Below are 18,215 nucleotides of genomic sequence, written 5' to 3'. Positions count from 1 at the left end.
AGCCATATTTTCATGGAACCTAAGGTTAAGTATTAAAACAAATGATATATCATGGTGCCTGCAAAATATTTTTACTGCTTTGGCTGTTTCCAGAATTCTTCCACACATTTTGCCATTCACACCCCAACTTTGAGAAATAGACTAGGCGGGACTTATTATACACATTTTATTGATTAGGAAATTGAATGTCTAAAATTGAAAGAAGTTTCCCAGAAACAGAACCTGAGACAGGGATTTGGGTGCTGTGATCTCTTGAGCAAGTGCTCTTCAGGAAAATCCTGTGGGGGAAGGAGTGAAGCAGGAGAGGCAGGGAGGCGATGTGGTCTCAGATGAAGACCACCAGGACCTGCAACGTGGGGGAGGGCTCTGGAGCTTTAACCACCCACAGAATTGTTCCTTCCTGGGGCCGTGGTGCCAGCATTTTGTACCACTTCCCAATCAGTCATTGGCTGTGACCTCCCCCCACCAAATTCCTGAGTGAGGTGGCTTCTCTTTTTAGCCCAGGACAACCTTCCCAGAAATGGGGGCACCTGTGAGCCTTCAGCAGCCAGCACTCAGAGCAGCAAGGGACCCCAGTAAACAGGATCTGGGAGGGGGTACCGCAACAGCATCTTTGAAAATACTGAACATGCAGAATCACAGTGAGTTCAACTAACAGCACTATCTACTCAGGCAGTGCACACACACACATACCATGCACAGTGTGTTTCAGAAAATACACCAGGGTTCCTTCCAAAACCGGAAAGTTCTCAGTCTACATTTTTTGCGAAATTGAGAGGAAATGGGTCCCACTTCTAAAAAATCCAATTTCACAGCTTATTCTGTGTAAACTGTGGAAATGATTGAAAAATGAAGTCTTAGAGTTTATAAATCAATAGATTAAAATATACATATAGATATACATATACAGAATATATGCATATGGATATATAGTGTATGTATGGCTATAAATATAGCTATAAGATTGGTTAATGTTTGGGAAAAATATCTTGCCACAGAAAATGGAAAAGCTTTGTGTTCAAAGGGTTTAGAAAATAAATTATCCTTTGACAGAGCCTAGCCCCTTGGGATTTGTCATAAGAAGGAAGAAAGAATTTCCAAGAAATATCAGGTTGTCCTTCTGGCATATTCGTACTTTGTTCTGAAACAATTTGAGTCAGAAGCACGTTTCATCAAGTATAGAAGTTGTAGGTTTTGCTAAGTGTGAACAGAAGAGAAAAAAAATGAGATGCAGGGTTACATTTTTAACCTCTAAAATGTTTAGATAAAGATTTAATAGAATTCTCCTTATTAAAGGATGTGAATTATGTGTCCATCCTTCACAACCGATGGGACATTGTCAATACCCACAACTGTGGCAAATCAGGGAGAAAATAAACTGGCAAAAGTCCGAGGTAAAATATATTTTATTTTATTATTTTTCTTCTCTGATTTTTTTCCGTAACACCTTCAAGGTGCCATCGCAAAGCTATTATCATAACTGAATATTTTGCATAATGGAAAGCACAGGCACCTCAGATCTTCTTTTGCATGACAAATGCTTAATTAGAAAAATAATGGGATGGAAATGAAATTGGTATTTACTATGACTGGAACAGAGAATTGTCCTGGAGAAGAAAATTCAGTTTTAATTTACCAAAGGCAAAAAAGAAAAACAGATTAAAAAAATAAGCAAGCAAGCAAGAAAAGAATCTTACATGATGGAAATAAATCAGAGACTAAAGGGTATGGCTTGTGCCTACAGTTGGGATGGAATTCCTCTCTCTCTCTGTCTCTCTCTCTGTCACATCCACCACACACACACATACACACACATACACATACACATCACATCATAAAGGCCAACACAATTTTTTAAAATGTGATATTAAAGTCCTTTTTAATTGCTTGTGAAAAAAAGAAGCCCTCTAAGTGTTACATTTCCATCAGATTAGATAAAATATATACCAAATTAGTGTATCGTCTAATTCTGCACTGCATTAGCAACCTAATTATAACTGTGAAATAATTCAGTGTAAAACCATATGCTAAAATATGGTAATTGCTATTTTATGGTTTTTGAAGAACTAGTTGTATTTTCCTATGTCTCTTTGAGTTGTTGTTGCTGATTTGTTGCCTCCGGCTAGTGAGTCAGAGGCCATAGGATTCTACTTTACCACAGAATAGGAGAATTACATTAATTCCCCCCTTTGCATTTATTTGTAGATTTTCATTCTTTAACAGCAGTACATCTCGTCATACAAAAGAGGATAGGGTCCCACACAAGTTGGGTGCCTGAATCCTTTGTCCATCTCAGGCTTGATCTTGTGAAGCTATCTAAAAATGTGCATGGGATGTACATAGGTTCTCAAGATTCTTTTTTTGGGAACATGCACAAAAAGTAGACAGCCTTGAGTTATTTGTTTGAGTGCTGGGCCAGAGAAATTATGTGCATTTCCCTCCATTGCACCTGATGTCATCAAGTTCATGCTACCGTTGTTTGTTCTGATTTTGTGTTTTTAAATTGTGATGTACTTCTTTAGAGCAGTTTAGATTCATTAAAAAATTGAGAGGGAAGTTCAGAGACTTCCCATCTAGCTCCTACACCACACAAGCATAGCCTCCCCCATTATCAACATCACTCACCAGTTGGTACAGTTTTTAATAAGGGTGAAGCTACATGGATGCATCACAATTACCCTGAGTCCACAGTTTACATTACAGTTCACTCTATGGGTTGGACAAATGTATAATGACATATATGCACCGTGATGATATCATACAGACTATTTTTACTGCCCTAAAAGCCCTCTGTGTTCTGCCTGCTCACTCCCTGACTCCACAACCACTGATTTTTTCTTTTCTTACTGTCTCCACAGTTTTGCCTTTTCTGAATGTTAGATAGCTGAAGTCATACAGTAATTAGCCGTTTCAGATTGGCTTCTTTTACCTAGTAATATACGTTTGAGTTTCCTCCATGTCTTTTCATCCCTTGGTAACTCCTTTCTTTTTAACACTGAACACTGTTCTGTTGTCTGGATGTACTACAGTGTATTTATCCATTCACCTACTGGAGGGCATCTTGGTTGCTTCCAAGTTTTGGCATTTATGATTTAAGTTGCTATAAACATCCATGTACAGGTTGTTTTCTTTTTCAGTTTTTTACTCCTTCTAGGACAAGGACAAATTAAGACTGTCAGATGGGAGAAGCTATTCAAATTTTTAGCTATGAATTGTGCTGCCTTCAAAATGCTGCACAGTAGGTCCTCAACTCATTGGAATGTCTCAGCCATCTGTGTGTGTATGTGTGTGTGCACACGTGCATGTGCACCCAGTTCAACTTGTCACCATTCCACCAGACTTGGCCCAACTTTTAATTGGTAAGAATGTGAAGAGAGGGCTCATCCCTGCCTCTGTATCTAGGTAAATAGGAATTTGCACTGAGTTCCACTTCTTTCTCTTCTTGCTAAGGGGTCTGAGGTACACACTGTTTGACATCTTTTTTTCCAGAGTCAAACCCAAGACAGAGGAAATGATACTATATATTAATCAAGGAGCATCTGCACTGTGACAACCGGATCACTCACACTTCATGCTTAATCAGAACATCCATCCAGCTTTTGTATCACCTTTGAATAAAGATAGCAACAAGACTGCAATGGTCAGGACCATGAGTTTTATTAAACAGGAAATTGGAAACTGTTTCAGTTCATTCATTCCTCCCTTCAACATTCCTTTGCTAGGTACCCATCCCGGTACTAGGCTCTGGGAGTTGAAAACAACATGAGATGCAGTGTAGGGTTGGAGAGGGTAAGGTAACTGCAGACAGATGTGAAGATACCAGGTCACAAGCAGCCCTAGAGCCTGAGCTATAGGTGCGATGTCAGAAGTAGGCATCCAGCAGATGGAGCTTTGTGGGAAAAGCAGTGGGAGGTCCCTTCTTTTCCATCCCTATTGTCAATACCCAAATTCAGGCCAACATCACTTCTTACCAGGACTACTCACTGTGAGGGGCTTTTACCTGATCTCGGCCACCAGTTCTAGCTCCTTAAATCCACCCTCCTCACTGTTACCAGACGTCTTCCCCAAATGCATATCAGACCATTTCCCAGCATTACTTACAACCCTTAAGCATCTTGCCCTCACCTTGCAGACCAAGGCCAAGCTCATCAGCAAGGGCCTCCATGAGCTGGCCATCCTGCTTCTGACCACGCTTCACCCCACACTCATGTTCTGGCAAAGCAACCGCTTGTGTGCCTGTCACACTAGAGCACTTGGGATTCCCTCCTTCCACTCGGCCTGTGCTTAAGATCCTGGATTTTACTGTCACACGGCTCTAGGTCTGACTGTGGGCTCTGCTGCTTCCTAGCTCTGTGACCAGGTGTGAGAAATTTTGACCCATGAGCCTCAGTTTGTAAAGTGGGGATGATAATGGAATCTGCTTCATAGGACACTGTTGTGGGAATTAAATTAAATAATGAATGTATATCACATGTCAAGTTCCTAGTCCATAGTAAGCGTTCAACATACTTTACATTATTCCTACTATCTTTTTTTTAACTTTTAAGACAGTTAGGCTTAACCTTTTCCAGGAACTTTTTCCTGTTCTGCCTCCGGTTTCACAGGCTGTATTAGACACTTCTTTTACGGGGTCCTCATTACCCTGGGTGTAGCTCCTATTGCAGTGTACTATAGTTATTGTCCTGCACCCAAATTATTGTTTCAGACTGTGAACCTCATAAGGGTAGGGACTGTCACTTCACAGTCATTCCCAGACCCACAGTGTTTGACATCGTGCCTAGTGCCAAGCGGTGCTTTGTTTGTATTTGCCCATCAAGAAGCCCTAAGGAGACAACTGAGGCAAGAAGGAGCCAGTATGTGCTTTGCCAGGCAGAGCGATGCCTCTGTAGCCACAGCTGGGAATCCAGGCCAGGAGGTGGAGCCACAAAGGGTCAGGCACCCCGGTATGCATCCAGGAAGTGAGATGGCAGAATCCATCAAAAACGTCTGGGTAACGGGCTCAGGACCCGGGGGCAGGACGGTGGGCCCAAGGCTTCCTGACGCACATCCTTTCTGCTCCTATGGAGGGCAGTTGCTTGAATTCATCCTGGCTAGAGTTAGGAAGAGGGGCAGGAAGCAGGGCAATTTCTCACAACAGACACGGAAGAAAAGATATCCTGGAAAATCAGCAAAGATTTCTCTACTTGATGACCATTTTTTTTCTTTCTTTCTTCCTTTTTTTTTTTTTGTAAATAAGATTTTAGCTATAGTTTTTTTTTTTATAATATATTTATTTATTTGGCTCTGCTGGGTCTTAGCTGCGGCACGCAGGATCTTCATTGCCACGTGTGAGATCTTCACTGCGGCATGAGAGCTCTTTTAGTTGTTTCATGCGGGATCTAGTTCCCTGACCAGGGATCGAACCCGGGCCCCCTGCATTGGAGGCTTGGAGTCTTAACCACTAGACCACCAGGGAAGTCCCCATTTTCTTTTTGTTATTAGAAATATTGTGGAAAGAAAGAAGGTCTTCTTTTTAGGGAAGTTCCATGTTTCCCACAGAGAAGGAACCATTTTGGTGATGTGTCCTGCATTATGGTTTTGTGGTTCCAGATTTTGACTCGAAAGGAAAAGAGTTCAGAGGTGGTCATGGACCTTTGCAGGTGCTCTGGTTTAGCCCTAACCACACAGAATAAGGCAGCCGGTTGAGAAAAGGAATGTGATCTCAGAAGAGACAAGCCTCCCTTCCACTTAGGGGTCATGATATATATGTGCATCTTTTCTGGGCAGGCTCGGTTTGGCCGTCTTTTTCTATGTGACCAACAGAAAACAGACAGACAGAAAAGCAGGAAGTTCTGAGAGCTGCTTCATGATTATTGTTACTAAGGAAACCAATTCTTTAGTATTCATGTGTTCGGCAGATTGTTGCTCTGAATCTCTGAGGCTGAGGCGATATCACAGAATAGCACGAGGGAGAAGAAGGGATGAAAACAGCCAATCAATATGGAAGCTCTTTAAGACTATGTTCCTAATTTAGCCATCATTCGTGATTACTAATGGCTTTAAAAATGAGATCACTGCTAGCATCAAGTGATTTATATAGTGATCAGGAGTACGTTTTCCTGCTGCATTTGTATAATCATATTCCCATAGTATCCATGCACTGGAAAAGCCTCTCTGAAGGGGACAAAATCTTTGAAATCTGGTTCCATTTTGAGAAAATCATCTTTGTGTGGAAAGGGCATCTGAAATTTATCTCTATCTCTTGTCCCTATTGCAAAGCGCCTTTCCCTTAGTATCTGAAGTTGGAGGTGGCAAGTGTATCGTTAATGACCACAGAGGCAACATTTTCTCTAGCAGAGGATGGGAGCATTCACCATAGCTGAGCATCAGTTCCCAAATCTAAGAGAAGTCAATCCCACAGAAGTCACAGTCCCAAAAGGACACTCGTAATCCTGCGGGTGGGCCTGTGGGTGGCAAAAGCCTTCAGAATATTAAAGAGCCAAGTCAGGGAATATGGAACCCCGTATTGCTGATCAGATAGAGTGAAAGAGAAGAGCTAGAACTAGGGAGAGACAATCCACTTCAAATCCCTACTTGCTCCAATCATCAGAATGATGATCAGTGAATTTTGCAGCTGAGACTGTGGCCGACTAGTAATTCTCATGATGTGAATCCGAGCAAGGGGATCGCTAAGAACTCTTTCTCTCATAGAGAAATAGTATAAACGGAAACATTTAAGTTTAAAACAGAGTGTCCCGCCCCTTCTCTTTCACCTGCGCGACCGAGGGGAAAACACTGGGGATTCTAGGAGCGTCTCTTGGTTTGGGGATAAAAGTATCCATTAACTAGATCTCGTTAACCTCCCAGTGCAAGGTTATGTCACTGGCATCCTTTTCACATGTTCAGTCACCATTAATTGAGCACCAGATTATTGCATTCAAAGCCCTCTGCTGGATGCGGTCAGAGATGTAAAAAGGAGTATGATGCAGCCTCATAACTCAAAGAACCCACAATCTAGTTGACGGTAATCAGAGTGAAAAGCATCAACCTAAGCTGATCACAATCCTCCTTAAGGATTTTAAAACTTCGTTATGTGTCGTGAGTTTCCCTGGCCCTGTGCAACTGCCCCCCTTCATCTCTGTGGGCTCCGCATCCCCTGTACTCCCACACCGGCTTCCTCAGTTCCCCGGCTCCTATCTCCTCCTCTCAAAGTTCAGAGCTCAATTCAAAAGTCACTCCTTCAAGGAAGTTTTCCTGATTCCCCAGGTCAGGCCCCCTGCCATATTTTCTCGTGTACCTCCTTTTGTTCCTTTCCTGCAGTAATTGCAGTTTGATTATGTATTTATGTGACTGTTTGATACTGTCTGCGCTTCTCTGTGTTAGACTCCAAGTTTAAGGGAAGCAGAGGCTGAGGCAGGGTGGGCTCATCACAGAGTTCTCAGGGCCCATCACAGAGCCTGGTATAGAGCTGGCTCTTGACAAATGTTTCTTAAATAAATAAGTTATTTAAATTTATGAACAAATGTGCACAATGAAGTAAGTTTGAAGATAAAAGAAACAAGATCCTGAGGCAGAGGGCCATTAAACGGTGTGGCTGGGGGCTGGTTGTTTCTACCCCAAACATTTGCTATGTACACAGTGCCCTGCACATAGGATGCTTGTGGGATGAATGAAATGAATGAGTGAATGAATTGTGAGCTGGGAAAAGCCATCTCTCATTTTCTTTTCTTTGTTTGTTTGCTTACATGATTATATTTTACGTAAATAGCAATGTTCAAAAACACATTTTTGTGTATGCCACAAACATATGGAAAGATAGTTAAAAAATAAATAACCCAGGATCTGGCTGAGTGACCCCTTTTGGCCATTCCTATAGTAAAACAGAGGTTTATGGGCCAGAGTCTACTTTTGATGGAAATGGCAGAAAGGGGTCACTCAGCCAGATCGTGGGTTATGGACAACTTCAGTGTTCTAAGGAAGAACTCCTGGCTGCTTTGGCTGTGAATGCTGACTTGAGAGGTTTCTGTTTCATATGTGCTTAGACCTGGAGCTACAGTTCATTTATTCATTTGTTAGTTGACTCCTTCATTGATTCACTCAACACACGTTTCTTGAGTATCCACCATATGCTAGTTTCTGAACTATGGGTATCTACCTCTTACCAGGAAAAAAGATAGTTAAAGCCTCTCATGGTTTACTTGGGAAACTAGAGCTGTAAAAAGATGATTCCACCCTAGCATGAGAGTTGAGAAACAGATGCCTTTAGCACTAGTACTTCCTCATCTGTAGCATTGATCAGACTCGTTTTTGCACTTTTAGTGGCTATGAGCTCCGCAAAGGCAAGCCTCATTTTATCTTATCCATCTTTGTACCTCCAGCAACTGGCACTATCCCTGGAACGTAGTGGACCTTAGTAAATATTTAACTACTGACTAAGCGTAGCTAACGTTTATCATAGGAGCCAAGCCCTAAGTTCTGCATGTTAGAATGCAGTGCCTCATTTAATCCTCATAACACCACTAGGATGTACTTGCTATGATTATTTCCATTTTACACATGAGGAAACTGAGACGTGGAGAAGCCGAGGAGCTTGACTAGAACACACAGCAAGCGAAGTGACAGAGCCAGTCTTCAACCTTGGTCTGTCTGACATATACCCGCCATGGGCTCCTGCTTTTCTGTTAGGTTGGACCATATGAAAATGCTGATATTTGGTCCTTTTGACCTACAGAAATAGCAAACGTATAAGTAGATAAGTAGCATAAGTACTTATAACCTAATATAAGTAAGTGAAATAAAATAAAGGAAAGGTTATATATAAGGCACTGGGGAAGCAAAGCAGGGGAGGGGTTAGGGGTGGCTTCCTGGGGCCAGCCTTGCAGGATGGCCAGGGATGAATTGGCGTTTTAGGTGGAAGGAGGGGCACAGCATGGGTACTGACCCACCCCCTCACTCAACCCATCTTCCTCATGGGCTCACCATGCGCCAGGTCTCACGCAAAGAGGAAGCAGAGCATGGAGTCGTGCAGGGAGGACAGTTATAATAAAATGGGCGTATTTATTATGCTCTAGTAAAATGCCCTGAGAATACACAACAAAGGCCCAGATGTGAGAGAGACCAAGAACAGGAGGATAGTGGTTGAGACCCATGGGAGCAAAGCATACCAGGCTGGGGAGCAAGATGAGAGCAAGTGGATGCCATTAGGAAGGGCCCTGATGCCTGGCATGACCTGGACACAGAACGTAGGAGAAACCAGTGGAGGGTGTGCGCCAGAAGAGGGCTCCAGAAGATTCCCTTGGCTACAGCATGGTGGAGTGTTTGGAGGGGGATGAATGGGAGGAAGGAAGCGCACTTAAAGCTCTTTGGGTGGGGCTTCCCTGGTGGCGCAGTGGTTGAGAGTCCGCCTGCCGATGCAGGGGACACGGGTTCGTGCCCCGGACTGGGAAGATCCCACATGCCGCGGAGCGGCTCGCCCGTGAGCCATGGCTGCTGAGCCTGCGCGTCCGGAGCCTGTGTTCCGCAACGGGAGAGGCCACAAGAGTGAGAGGCCCGCGTACGGCAAAAAAAAAAAAAAAAAAAAAAAAAGCTCTTTGGGTGGAAATATTGAGAGCCTGAGGCTCAAAGAGGAAGCAGAAATACGGATGGTCAAGTCCAGTGAAGTTTAGAGCTGAGTAAACCCTGAGAATTATCAATTGCTCTAGGTAGTCTGTGAGACACAGGTGTTCTGATTCAATTGGTTTAAATCTCTAGAAAGGCTCCACTATCTTTCTACACAAAGGATTCTGCGTGCCAGAGGGCTCTTTGTGCTAGCTTCTCTCCTTAAAATCCCTCTTTGGGTATGTTTAAATTCAGTTGGGGTTCTTGGCAGTTAAAGGTTGCTTGTTTTAACATTTATGTTCATGGAGGAAGAGGTTTTTTTTTTTAAATTTATTTTATTTATTTATTTTTGGCTGCGTTGGGTCTTCGTTGCTGCTCGCAGGCTTTCTCTAGTTGTGGTGAGCGGGGGCCACTCTTCGTTGTGGTGCGCGGGCTTCTCACTGCGGTGGCTTCTCTTGTTGCGGAGCACGGGCTCTAGAGTGCAGTCTCAGTAGTTGTGGCACACGGGCTTAGTTGCTCCGCGGCATGTGGGATCTTTCCGGATCAGGGCTAGAGCCCGTGTCCCCTGCATTGGCAGGTGGATTCTTAACTACTGCGCAACCAGGGAAGTCCCGGAGGAAGAGGTTTTAATCAAAGATTATGGAACTTCATCTCTTCTGAATCTAGATCTTTTTCTCACTCCCACATGCCTCCTTGAATAGTGTCAGGAATCTCTGCTCTGGCTTTTAATGTTTGCAGTATGATTTTTGAATTGACTGCCTCATGTTTCCTCTGTTCTATCTCCTGAGACAGACATGGGTCACTTTTGCTCCCCCACTGGCACTCAAAACAGATGTCAACATCCCGGGCACCAGGAAATATCATGAAGCCCATTCAGAGTACTGACATAGCTCTGTAACTCTTCCTGACACGTCAAATGCAGTAAAAGCTATTAATAATTACAGAAGATATGCAGATTTGGATTTTTAAAATCAACCACAAAAAATGTTTTTACATAGAACAGACTAAATCCTAGCTATATCTAAAAAAGTGTTAATGTTATAAAGTATTTAGTGAAGCTCAAGCAACCAAAAGTTGTCACAGAACAGAAAAATGGGACCTTAAAAAAATTAAGACAATTCAGCAAAAGGCCATATTCTGGTTAAGTGCAGGATCATAAATTCAAATACGATTTTTGAGATTCTCTGATCAAAAACAGGGCTGACCATCAGGCTTTCCCTTGCTATAATTAAGGCTGTCTGTTAGCCTGGTATGATCACAGCCAAACCTTTTGGATAGAGGTGGCCAGATGTAACAACCACATCTATTGCCCTGGGAGGCTGAGCAGAAAGGAAGCTGTAGAGTTGCTAATTGGTAAATTTCATTCCAGCCTCAGCATTCTGTTGCTGTTGTAATTCCCACAATAGCAGCCGACAAAATTCCCCCTAAAACAATGAAGCATCTTTATTTCCTGCAGGTGAATCCAAAAGGAGCCCTTGTGGGAAATAGTCACCTCTGATGTCCCATTTACCGCAGAGGGCAACAGCGCTGGGAATCCTCTAAGGAAGCAACAATGGAGATTTATGTTACCATCTGTCTCTGGTAGATTTAAATGTTTATGTCTCCATAGCCATAGGGTTTGGGCAGCAATATTGTTGATACCCAAGAAGAAAAGATGTGATTAAAATTAAGGGACTAAGAGCGGGAAGTTGATCTGATCCAATATGATATTTTGTCATCATAGCTTACTGCTTCTCTTTCTCTCTCTTTCTGCTCCACTGTTGACTTTTTTTCCCACTCATCTAGACAAAATCAATGATCTCGGTGATTTACCCTAGCTGAGTCTCTATCAAAACTTCCTAGAGTCCAAACAACACTTGTTAACTGTGGGAAAGAGAAAGTGAGCCAGGTGGTGTGGAATGAGCCCCCCCGGAACAATAGAACCTCAGCGTTCAAAACAACATAAGGACACCACTGAAAAACTTTGAATGAAAACTCCCCCTCTTAGCTCCCTCCAAAGCTTTATGGATTTCAGTCGTTTCTCTTCTGGTCCCAGTACAGTAATCTCTGGATTATTCAAAGATTTTTCACATTTTCTGTACAATTTCTTTTCATATAAATTATTCACTGCATAAAAAATGTATATGAAATCTCTCCTTTTTTTTCCTCTGGAGTAACTCACTCTCCCTAAGGATGTGAACAATAGGATTTGTGTTTGAGCACGTTGTTAAAAATAAGTCTTAAGCTTTAGGAAGGAATCACATGTGACTCAGTTAGTTCTAAAAATAAATAAATAAAGCCTGGTGAGAGTAGGGGGCAGAGAGAGAATGACTTAGGGGAAAAAGAACAAGCAATTCATTTTCACGAGTTGCAAGACATGGTCTAAATATAGAAGCGGAGACTCTAGTCATCTCTGAGGGCTGAGCATCACTCCCTTGCACCACCCCCTACACTGAAATATACTTTCATTTGTCAGCCTGCAAAGAAAAATCTCTGCACCCCTAGAATTTCTCTACACTTGGAAAATTGATGGCACACCATCTTATAGCTATGGCCACAGAATCAAAACCTTGTAGAAAAGAGATTTTCTTGCCTTGAATGAGTGGGGTTGAAAACTAGAACATCTGTCCTAGAAGATGTTATTTTAGTCCCCTGCAAAATATTTAAAGCTAGACAAGTGTTTATTTAATTCTTTGGCATAGCAGGGTTTTAAAACAATTAGTATTAAAAAACTACTTACTCAGGCTAAGTCAAATCCACTCATTAATAAGTCTTAGAGACTAGAGATGGAGGGCGTGCTGATTGTTGGCTACTTGAGGAGGGTTCTTTTTCCTTTGGGACAGTGGCTGCCTGGCTTGGGGACAGAGGAAACTAATGAGGGACAAAGAACAAAACTCCTCTGTATAACACATGGTTTCCTGTGAGGAAAGTGGGACGCCAGGCAGTTATCACCTCCAGATTCAAAAGCAAAGGTTTCCCAAGTGCTTATGGGGGATAACGTGCAGTTGGAGATAATTTTTTTTTTTTACATCTTTATTGGAGTATAATTGCTTTACAATGGTGTGTTAGTTTCTGCTTTATAACAAAGTGAATCAGTTATACATATACATATGTTCCCGTATCTCTTCCCTCTTGTATCTCCCTCCCTCCCATCCTCCCTATCCCACCCCTTCAGGCGGTCACAAAGCACTGAGCTGATCTCCCTGTGCTATGCCACTGCTTCCCACTAGCTATCTACCTTACGTTTGGTAGTGTGTATATGTCCATGCCTCTCTCTCGCTTTGTCACAGCTTACCCTTCCCCCTCCCCATATGCTCAAGTCCATTCTCTAGTAGGTCTGTGTCTTTATTCCTGTCTTACCCCTAGTTCTTCATGACATTTTTTTTCCCTTAAATTCCATATATATGTGTTAGCATACGGTATTTGTCTTTCTCTTTCTGACTTCACTCTGTATGACAGACTCTAGGTCTATCCACCTTATTACAAATAGCTCAATTTCGTTTCTTTTTATAGCTGAGTAATATTCCATTGTATATATGTGCCACATCTTCTTTATCCATTCATCCGATGATGGACACTTAGGTTGTTTCCATCTCCGGGCTATTGTAAATAGAGCTGCAGTGAACATTTTGGTACATGACTCTTTTTGAATTATGGATTTCTCAGGGTATATGCCCAGTAGTGGGATTGCTGGGTCATATGGTAGTTCTATTTGTAGTTTTTTAAGGAACCTCCATACTATTCTCCACAGTGGCTGTATCAATTTACATTCCCACCAACAGTGCAAGAGGGTTCCCTTTTCTCCACACCCTCTTCAGCATTTATTGTTTCTAGATTTTTTTGATGATGGCCATTCTGACTGGTGTGAGATGATATCTCATTGTAGTTTTGATTTGCATTTCTCTAATGATTAATGATGTTGAGCATTCTTTCATGTGTTTGTTGGCAGACTGTATATCTTCTTTGGAGAAATGTCTATTTAGGTCTTCTGCCCATTTTTGGATTGGGTTGTTTGGTTTTTTGTTATTGAGCTGCATGAGCTGCTTATAAATTTTGGAGATTAATCCTTTGTCAGTTGCTTCATTTGCAAATATTTTCTCCCATTCTGAGGGTTGTCTTTTCATCTTGTTTATGCTTTCCTTTGCTGTGCAAAAGCTTTGAAGTTTCATTAGGTCCCATTTGTTTATTTTTGTTTTTATTTCCATTTCTCTAGGAGGTAGGTCAAAAAGGATCTTGCTGTGATTTATGTCATAGAGTATTCTGCCTATGTTTTCCTCTCAGAGTTTGATAGTTTCTGACCTTACATTTAGGTCTTCAATCCATTTTGAGTTTATTTTTGTGTATGGTGTTAGGGAGTGATCTAATCTCATACTTTTACATGTACCTGTCCAGTTTTCCCAGCACCACTTATTGAAGAGGCTGTCCTTTCTCCACTGTACATTCCTGCCTCCTTTATCAAAGATAAGGTGACCATATGTGCGTGGGTTTATCTCTGGGCTTTCTATCCTGTTCCATTGATCTATCTTTCTGTTTTTGTGCCAGTACCATACTGTCTTGATTACTGTAGCTTTGTAGTATAGTCTGAAGTCAGGGAGCCTCATTCCTCCAGCTCCGTTTTTTGTTCTCAAGATTGCTTTGGCTATTCGGGGCCTTTTGTGTTTCCATACAAATTGTGAAATTTTTTGTTCTAGTTCTGTAAAAAATGCCAGTGGTAGTTTGATAGGGATTGCATTGAATCTGTAGATTGCTTTGGGTAGTAGAGTCATTTTCACAATGTTGATTCTTCCCATCCAAGAACGTGGTATATCTCTCCATCTATTTGTATCGGCTTTAATTTCTTTCATCAGTGTCTTATAATTTTCTGCATACAGGTCTTTTGTCTCCTTAGGTAGATTTATTCCTAGATATTTTATTCTTTTTGTTGCAATGGTAAATGGGAGCGTTTTCTGGATTTCACTTTCAGATTTTTCATCATTAGTGTATAGGAATGCCAGAGATTTCTGTGCATTAATTTTGTATCCTGCCACTTTACCAAGTTCATTGATTAGCTCTAGTAGTTTTCTGGTAGCAACTTTAGGATTCTCTTTGTATAGTATCATGTCATCTGCAAACAGTGACAGCTTTAGTTCTTCTTTTCCGATTTGGATTCCTTTTATTTCCTTTTCTTCTGTGATTCTGTGGCTAAAACTTCCAAAACTATGTTGAATAAGAGTGGTGAGAGTAGGCAACCTTGTTTTGTTCCTAATCTTAGTGGAAATGTTTTCAGTTTTTCACCATTGAGGACGATGTTGGCTGTGGGTTTGTCATATATGGCCTTTATTATGTTGAGGAAAGTTCCCTCTATGCCTACTTTCTGCAGGGTTTTTATCATAGATGGGTGTTGAATTTTGTTGGAAGCTTTCTCTGCCTCTACTGAGATGATCATATGGTTTTTCTCCTTCAATTTGTTAATATGGTATATCACGTTGATTGATTTGTGTATATTGAAGAATCCTTGCACTCCTGGAATAAACCCCACTTGATCGTGATGTATGATCCGTTAATGTGCTGTTGGATTCTGTTTGCTAGTATTTTGTTGAGGATTTTTGCATCTATGTTCATCAGTGATATTGGCCTGTAGTTTTCTTTCTTTGTGACATCCTTGTCTGGTTTTGGTATCAGGGTGATTGTGGCCTCGTAGAATGAGTTTGGGAGTGTTTTTCCCTCTGCTGTATTCTGGAAGAGTTTCAGAAGGATAGGTGTTAGCTCTTCTCTAAATGTTTGATAGAATTCCCCTGTGTAGCCATCTGGGCCTGGACTTTTGTTTGTTGGAAGATTTTTAATCACAGTTTCACAGTGCTTGTGATTGGTCTGTTCATATTTTCTATTTCTTCCTGATTCAGTCTTGGCAGATTGTGCATTTCTAAGAATTTGTCCATTTCTTCCGGGTTGTCCATTTTATTGGCATAGAGTTGCTTGTAGTAATCTGTCATGATCTTTTGTATTTCTGCAGTGTCAGTTGTTACTTCTCCTTTCTCATTTCTACTTCTATTGATTTGAGTCTTCTCCCTTTTTTCTTGATGAGTCTGGCTAATGGTTTATCAATTTTGTTTATCTTCTCAAAGAACCAGCTTTTAGTTTTATTGATCTTTGCTATCGTTTCCTTCATTTCTTTTTCATTTATTTCTGATCTGATTTTTATGATTTCTTTCCTTCTGCTAACTTTGCGGGTTTTTTTGTTCTTCTTTTTCTAATTGCTTTAGGTGCAAGGTTAGGTTGTTTATTCGAGATGTTTCCTGTTTCTTAAGGTAGGATTGTATTGCTATAAACTTCCCTCTTAGAACTGCTTTTGCTGCATCCCATAGATTTTGGGTCGTCTTGTCTCCATTGTCATTTGTTTCTAGGTATTTTTTGATTTCCTCTTTGATTTCTTCAGTGATCACTTCGTTATTAAGTAGTGTACCGTTTAGCCTCCATGTGTTTGTATTTTTTACAGATCTTTTCCTGTAATTGATATCTAGTCTCATAGCATTGTGGTCAGAAAAGATACTTGATACAATTTCAATTTTCTTAAATTTACCAAGGCTTGATTTGTGATCCAAGATATGATCTATCCTGGAGAATGTTCCATGAGCACTTGAGAAGAATATGTATTCTGTTGTTTTTGGATGGAATGTCCTATAAATATCAATTAAGTCCATCTTGTTTAATGTATCATTTAAAGCTTGTGTTTCCTTATTTATTTTCATTTTGGGTGATCTGTCCATTGGTGAAAGTGGGGTGTTAAAGTCCCCAACTATGAATGTGTTACTGTCGATTTCCCCTTTTATGGCTGTTAGTATTTGCCTTATTTATTGAGGTGCTCCTATGTTGGGTGCATAAATATTTACAATTGTTATATCTTCTTCTTGGATCGATCCCTTGATCATTATGTAGTGTCCTTCTTTGTCTCTTCTAATAGTCTTTATTTTAAAGTCTATTTTGTCTGATATGAGAATTGCTACTCCAGCTTTCCTTTGGTTTCCATTTGCATGAAATATCTTTTTCCATCCCCTCACTTTCAGTCTGTATGTGTCTCTAGGTCTGAAGTGGGTCTCTTGTAGACAGGAAATATATGGGTCTTGCTTTTGTATCCATTCAGCCAATCTGTGTCTTTTGGTGGGAGCATTTAGTCCATTTACATTTAAGGTAATTATCGATATGTATGTTCCTATTCCCATTTTCTTAATTCTTTTGGGTTCGTTATTGTAAGCCTTTTCCTTCTCTTGTGTTTCTTGCCTAGAGAAGTTCCTTTAGCAGTTCTTGTAAAGCTGGTTTGGTGATGCTGAACTCTCTCAGCTTTTGCTTGTTTGTAAAGGTTTTAATTTCTCCATCAAATCTGAATGAGATCCTTGCTGGGTAGAGTAATCTTGGTTGCAGGTTTTTCTCCTTCATCACTTTAATATGTCCTGCCAGTCCCTTCTGGCTTGCAGAGTTTGTGCTGAAAGATCAGCTCTTAACCTTATGGGGATTCCCTTGTGTGTTATTTGTTGTTTTTCCCTTGCTGCTTTTAATATGTTTTCTTTGTATTTAATATTTGACAGTTTGATTAATATGTGTCTTGGCGTATTTCTCTTTGGATTTATCCTGTATGGGACTCTCTGTGCTTCCTGGACTTAACTATTTCCTTTCCCATATTAGGGAAGTTTTCAACTATAATCTCTTCAAATATTTTCTCAGTCCCTTTCTTTTTCTCTTCTTCTTCTGGAACCCCTATAATTCGAATGTTGGTGCGTTTAATGTTGTCCCAGAGGTCTCTGAGACTGTCCTCAGTTCTTTTCATTCTTTTTTCTTTATTCTGCTCTGCAGTAGTTATTTCCACTGTTTTATCTTCCAGGTCACTTATCCGTTCTTCTGCCTCAGTTATTCTGCTATTGATCCTATCCAGAGTATTTTTAATGTCATTTATTGTGTTGTTCATCGTTGTTTGTTTCACCTTTAGTTCTTCTAGGTCCTTGTTAAATGTTTCTTGCATTTTCTCTATTCTATTTCCAAGATTCTGGATCATCTTTACTATCATTATTCTGAATTCTTTTTCAGGTAGACTGCCTATTTCCTCTTCATTTGTTAGGTCTTGTGGGTTTTTATCTTGCTCCTTCATCTGCTGTGTGTTTTTCTGTCTTCTCATTTTGCTTATCTTACTGTGTTTGGGGTCTCCTTTGCAGGCTGCAGGTTCGTAGTTCCCGTTGTTTTTGGTGTCTGTCCCCAGTGGCTAAGGTTGGTTCAGTGGGTTGTGTAGGCTTCCTGGTGGAGGGGACTAGTGCCTGTGTTCTGGTGGATGAGGCTCGATCTTGTCTTTCTGGTGGGCAGGTCCATGTCTGGTGGTGTGTTTTGGGGTGTCTGTGGACTTATTATGATTTTAGGCAGGCTCTGTGCTAATGGTTGGGGTTGTGTTCCTGTCTTGCTAGTTGTTTGGCATAGGATGTCCAGCACTGTAGCTTGCTGGTCGTTGAGTGAAGCTGGGTGCTGGTATTGAGATGGAGATCTCTGGGAGATTTTTGCCGTTTGATATTATGTGGAGCTGGGAGGTCTGTTGTGGACCAGTGTCCTGAAGTTGGCTCTCCCACCTCAGAGGCACAGCACTGACTCCTGGCTGGAGCACCAAGAGCCTTTCATCCACACGGCTTAGAATAAAAGGGAGA

The 18,215-nt window shown here is 41.2% G+C and overlaps 1 protein-coding gene and 1 non-coding gene across 2 annotated transcripts in view; one reads left to right on the top strand and one right to left on the bottom strand.

Annotated features, from left to right (window-relative positions):
• The window catches only part of LOC111180776 (uncharacterized), a 43,017-nt gene that overhangs the window by 14,728 nt on the left and 10,074 nt on the right, over positions 1-18,215 (top strand). The gene's annotated exons all lie outside the window — the stretch shown is intronic.
• TRNAW-CCA (transfer RNA tryptophan (anticodon CCA)) lies at positions 5,383-5,455 on the bottom strand. The gene has a single exon. It is a non-coding gene; the product is annotated as a tRNA-Trp (tRNA).

The sequence above is a fragment of the Delphinapterus leucas genome, chromosome 9, assembly GCF_059928025.1.
Source record: "Delphinapterus leucas isolate spDelLeu-1000000601 "Yukka" chromosome 9, BTC_Dleu_Yukka2, whole genome shotgun sequence".
NCBI classification, from domain to species: domain Eukaryota; kingdom Metazoa; phylum Chordata; class Mammalia; order Artiodactyla; family Monodontidae; genus Delphinapterus; species Delphinapterus leucas.
This window is presented reverse-complemented; position numbering and strand designations above follow the sequence as displayed.